Below are 6,000 nucleotides of genomic sequence, written 5' to 3' on the forward strand. Positions count from 1 at the left end.
TTTTTGGAGGTCAGCTGATGTGGAGAGAAAAAACAAGTGTTATTGGAGGACTAGATGTAAGGTCTTGGTCCTTAAGCTCCTTTGTGTTTGTAATAGCTGATTCATGTGATCTCTTTAGAAGCAGATGGAGCCTTGCCCTGCAAGGAGGTGAGGGTGGTGGTCTCGCTCCTCTGCACTCCTGTGTTGGCAGGAAGGCTGGTGCAAGACTTGGGAAATTGTACCAGGAAACAGGCATCTGCAGGCAGGTGAGGGAGTGGAAGTGGGGTGGTAGGAGATAAGCAGTGGGAACAGGGTCAATGTCATATATGCAGGAGATAATCTAAGCATGTGTTCTGAGTAGGCATTCCTCCTGGCTCCCCACATCTTGCCTGGCACCCCTGCAGCCTCTCTTACTGAAAAAAGCAGGTGGATGCCCACATGTCCCAGAAGAAGGAATTACTTCAGAAATGGGTGCTTAGTGCCTCAGGTTTGCTACCACCATGCTCCTGAGTGGCACTGAACTGTGCTTGCTTTGCCACAGCTTTTTCTTTAAATGAGGTGGAGGGAGGCAAATGAGAGTGAGTGGAGAAGAGGGGAATGCAGGAGGAAAAGGGATAGAGACCAAGTCAGGAGGAAAGGAGTTGGCCTTGTCTGAACAGGAATCACAACTGCTCCATCTGTACTCAGGTCACCTCTGGGGAGTCTGACTGCTTGTGGTGCACAGATATTGAAAGGAGTGGTGCATGGTACTGCAAGCCTGGGAGCTTTTTACAAAAGGATGTCAGATGAAAGGTATCATCACCAAACCAGAAAATAGCAAACAAGTCACCCATATTCAAGGACAGCAGCGGGAGAGGAAGGGAAGAAGTAACAGCTAGGCACTGCATCCAGATTAATTGACCTTTAGTTACATGAGGAACATATACATTCAGGACAAATCTGGAAAGTAAATCTAAACAAATACATGGAGGGAACAGAAGATGGAGTTGTAGGGGGAAAGTTTAGCAAAAACAGGGCATGCCAGGAAAAATGCTTGTCGTCCGTGTCGTTCCCCCCACCCCACCTCCCGTGCCGCCACCCCCCTCCCCCCCCCCCCCCTTTATTTTCTCCCGTGATAACTAATCCTTTTGTACAAGGGATACATGGTGTTGGTTGTCTGTGTGAGTTTGGAATAGTGTCAGTAGAGCCATTCTCGGATTAAACCAGAGAAAACAGTTATTAGTGCAAGAAGCAGTAGTAATCAGCACAAGAAGTAACTGGGGAGATAAAGGGGCTATCCCAAAAGCCTGGCTGGGTGCGCTGTATGTCCCAGCATCCGTGCTCCAGGATGCTGTGGTTGGGCCAGTGGTGGGTGGCCAGGAGAGCCATACCGCCAGTCGGGCTGACCTTGCACTGGGGAGGGGAAGTTCACAACTGGAGGTTAACGCTTGTACAGAAGCAATGGGTGCCTGTGGTAAATTTGGGGACCATGCTGTAGCCTCAGGAGGTGACAGTGGGGTGGCAGACCAGCACCTCACAGGGCTGATCTCAAGTCAAGCCTGGGTCTGGCCTGAAGTCCCAGGCTGAAACGTGACTGAGGTGAGGCTCAGTCCCACGGGCCGGCCTTAGTGCCGAGTAGGGGCCCTGGGGACAGCGTGGCTTCCAGAAGGTGTCTGTGGTGACGGACGGGGCCTGTGGTGAGTGCGGCCCTGGTGGCAGTGGGAGGATCAGGGGAGCACCCCAGGGCTGAGGCACTGGCTCCCATCAGCCCGTCGTGGCTGAAGGGACAGATGGGACACTTGGCATGTGGTGAGGAAGCCACGAGGGATGCAGTGGGTGAAGTCTTTGCCCAGCCTGTGGCTGGTGCCTGGACTTGCCACACAGCAGGGAAAGCCCAGCATCATCCCCTGTGTGGTCCGCATTGGTGAGCAGGGGTTGGCATGGCACATGCTGCAGGGCCACCCCTGTTCAATGACCTTGTCCAAAAACTCCTGCCGGGCACTGGCATACGTAAGTGTGTTTTGCCATGTGCATCCCAAGTTTCTCTGGATCCTGGGATGCCATTCTCAGCCATGCCGAGCTGCTTTGTCATGCTTCAAATCTCTCTTTCGCCCTCATGTTCTGTGGACAAAAATATCCCTCTGTCACCCTCAGGAGGTATATCAAGAGAAGAGATGAAAATGTAGTTAACATCTCTTCTATTCCACAAGTGCCAATTATGTGGTTTTTTCCCTCATATGGTCTAGTTGATAAATATAGCTAGCTAAATTCAGACTGTTTTCAACCTGTGTTTAGCACTGAAGTGGGCTGCTTCTATTTTTGAGCTGAAGAAGCGTTTGCATGTCTGAAATCCCATCCAAGTTCTAACTGTATCAGTAGGTCTAATAAAAGAGATTACCTCTTCCTACAGACCTTGGCTGGTTTACATCTTTCAGGCACTGTGACTACAATGATGATGCTGGTGCTTCTTTCCTGTTGCTTCTCTGCCACCTGCAGTGCACAGCTTGAATGCACAAGACAGAGGATAAGGGGAAGCACATCAGCGTATTTCCTAACTTTACAGTGTTCCATTTGCAAGCTTAAAGACATTCCTGGAAACATAGAAAAAGTTAATTTGGAAGGGACTTCTGGTGTTTGTCCAGTCCATGCTGGGCTAAGACATTTTCGTCAAATGCTCAGGACCTTATCCAGTGAAGCTACAGGTGCTTCCAAGGATGGAGATTTCACAGCCTCTCTGGTCATGTGCTTCAGTGATGAACAATTCTTGCTGTGAAGGTTTTTTTCCTTACCTCCAACCTTTTTTTCCGATGTTTCAAGAAGTGGCTGTGGCCCTTTACTCTTTCACAGTTCAGTTCTGAGAAGAGGCTCTTTCTTCTCTACTACTTACTGCAGTAGTAAAAGAGAAGTAGTAAAAAAGAAATTCCTCCTGGGGTAGCCTGTTCTTTAGCCTCTCAGCAATCTCAGTGTTCCTCTGCGGGACTCTCCACTTTGTTAATGTCTTGCTTGCTCTGTAGGGCCCAAGACTGGACACAGTGCTCCAGGCATGGCCTTGCCAGTATGGAGTAGAGGGAAAGAAACACTTTCCTTTATCTTTCAAAGACTTCCTGTCCAAGTGCAAGCTATGCGCTTGCTTATGTATCCTGGTATGTGGTTAGCTGCCTTCATCACAAGGCATGCTGCTGTCTCTTGTGCAACTTGCCCTAAAGGACCCCTCAAACACTCCTCTGCAAAGCTTTTGTTATCCAGTTCAACCCTAGCATGTAGGATTAGGCCATCCCAGCTGTAGATGTTGCGCCTTTTTGACCTTCAAGAGATTTCTGTTGGCCCATTCCTCTAGCCTGTCAACGTCTCAGACTGTTCTTCCTGTCCTTTAGTTTTTGTTAGACAGGTAGTTTCCTATCCTTTTGTGTTGTGTTTATGCTGGACAGACATGTTCAAAGACCTACTTTCTCCTCAGAGCAGTGTTTTCTTTTATTATGGACTATAGTGGCATGGTGGGAAGTTTTTTTAGAAGACTACTCTTGCAGAGGAGATAGTCTTGGAAGAAGAAGGACCTGTGCTCCCTAGCATGTTGCCCAGTGCCTTTGGAAACTTTTGCTTTCTTGTTGGTCTCCCACTTACCATCAGAAATTATAGTGACATGATGCAGAGCTATCCGCTGGCAGGCAACACAGGCCCTGAGGTCTTCAGCTTTGCTATCTGCTCATTGACAGAGTCACCAAGGAGACAAATTAGAGAATTCTAGCTTCTCGACTGTTCAAGGAAACCATTTCATACCAGACAATTTGCTTTCTTTTGCTTCATGCCTTACCTTGCACTTTGCCTCATCTCCTGTCTTCTTAGACCTTAAAGCTTCAGCTTAAATGAGAACTGAACTCAAGGCTGTCTTTGTGTTGAGGTTTTCAGACTACTGTGATCTGCCCAGAGAAGAAATGAAACGACATCTGAGTATGACCTTATCCCAATCCAGTTCTAGACTTCCTTTCATGGACATGCCAGGCTATATTCTGAATGGAAAAACACAGTTAGTTCACTTTTCTGCCATATACCTCACCAGCCTACTGTTACATTTCTAGGAAAAGTAACGGTAATCTCCACAAGAGGGTTTTGTGTCTGTATAAAGACAGAAAAGAAGAGTAAATATAATCAGCTAGGCAGATCCTTCTCAGTGGCAGCTGCTGCTGCTTCTCTTCTACTCAATATGCTTCTATGAAAAAAAAAATCACGACCTTATTATCATGCTCATTTCCATCCCTCTAGCACAAGTCAATCATGGGAACAATTAAAAAGTTCTGGATTTAAAGTGACAATTAAAAAAGAAACAGATATAAGAACTGAGTGGCAGGAAAGGAAAATTAAATGGTTTCTTTCCCCCCTCTCCTTTGCTCCTTGTATCCTATTGTTGAAGAAATAATAAATTTCTTCCTTATTAGATGTCAGTTTATAAAATTTACTCTGTGCTACCTAAAACCTACCCATACCTGCACGATTTCTCCTACTTCTCCCCTGTGGTCCTTCTTTCAGTGAGCCAATGCCACTTACATGTATTGCTCCTTGATGGGTAAATCAAGGCTTCAACTGCATCATTTAGATATGCGTTTCAGATACCATTTAGCAGCAAGAGGATTCTGTGGGTTATCATGCTGTCTAGGCTGACGGGTCAGGCTTTGACTTTCTGGCTGTGTCTATCAGTCCCTAGCCTGTTTTTCTGGGTAGCAAGAGCAGTTCGGTTCTGTTCTTGACCACCCCAGTCTGTTCGTTTGGAAACGAAGAAAAGCAAGGCATGCTCTGTAACACTGGAAAGGCTGTGGTTTGGGGTTTTTTTAATATCTGAACTCTTAAAATCTTTGCAGTCATACTACGAGCATATTTTCTGCTACATCTCCCTCATTTGGTCTCTTTTTCAGTGAAATTAAATTCTTCCATCCATGTACATTTTCTTTTCATTGAGGTTTCAACTCAGTCAACTCCAGTTGTCCTAAATCTTTCCTGAAGAGCCTGAAAGCGGGCATAACATTTGGCTGAAGCCTCTTCTGTGCTGGGCACACTGACAGGAATATTCCCTCTTGCGATGTGTTAAACACTAGCTTGTATATCCCAGAATGGCATTTGTCTTGTTCACCGTACTGACAGTGTTGATTTGTGCTGACCGTGTCATCCACTATATTCCCCAGATATTTTCTAAATAACTTTCTACTGAGCCAGCTGTTGCTGGCCACTGGGCAGCTGCTTGTTTCTGCACATATTGAAGTCCATTCAGCTGTTCTCAGAATTTTCCGATTTATCAAAAGCGGTTTTGGTTCCAATTCTGTCTCTAAGAATATCTGCATCCCCTCTCCATTTCACGTCATCTGCAAATTTAACAATCATGCTGTGTATTCCATCATTCTAGGAAAATTAGATAGAGATTCAGGATGAATCCCCATATAATACTGCTTAGTACCTCTTCCATTTGGACAGGGAATCTTTATAGCGACTCTTTGAATATAGTTTTACAGAGTTTTGTTTTGTTATCGTTTTGCATCCATGCTAGCCTACCTCCATCTAGATTTTTGTTTTGTTTTGTTTTGCTTGCTCATAAGGATGCTACACAAGACAATGCCAGAAGCCTAAGTAAAGAGAAAATATGCAACAGCTACAGCTTCTCCCCTGCACTAATGCTCTTAAACCATCATACTGGCTGTTATTCAGCTCCTTGTTTGTCATCTGGGTGCTTAGAGCATCCTACATTTTTCCAGGATGGTGTTTTGTTTTTTTTTTTTCTTTTTGGAATTGAAGGTAAAGTTGTGGAGCTTTTCTCCCTTCCCCACTTTTAAACACAGACCCTGTACTTGTGCTGTTCCCATCATTGTTGGCTCACCAGTCCCCAGCTGACCTTCTCGAAAGTAACTGCTAATGTGTCTGAGACTGTTTTAGGCACTTTTTCACATATGCTAGACAGATGTTCATCAGGTTCAGCCAAATTAGCAACACATTACTGTAAGTGCTGTCTAATCTGCTCATTCAGGGTATTAGTTTTTTTCAACGTTTATTTACCCTTCT

The sequence above is a fragment of the Falco naumanni genome, chromosome 6 (genome assembly GCF_017639655.2).
Source record: "Falco naumanni isolate bFalNau1 chromosome 6, bFalNau1.pat, whole genome shotgun sequence".
Classification (NCBI taxonomy): Eukaryota; Metazoa; Chordata; class Aves; order Falconiformes; family Falconidae; genus Falco; species Falco naumanni.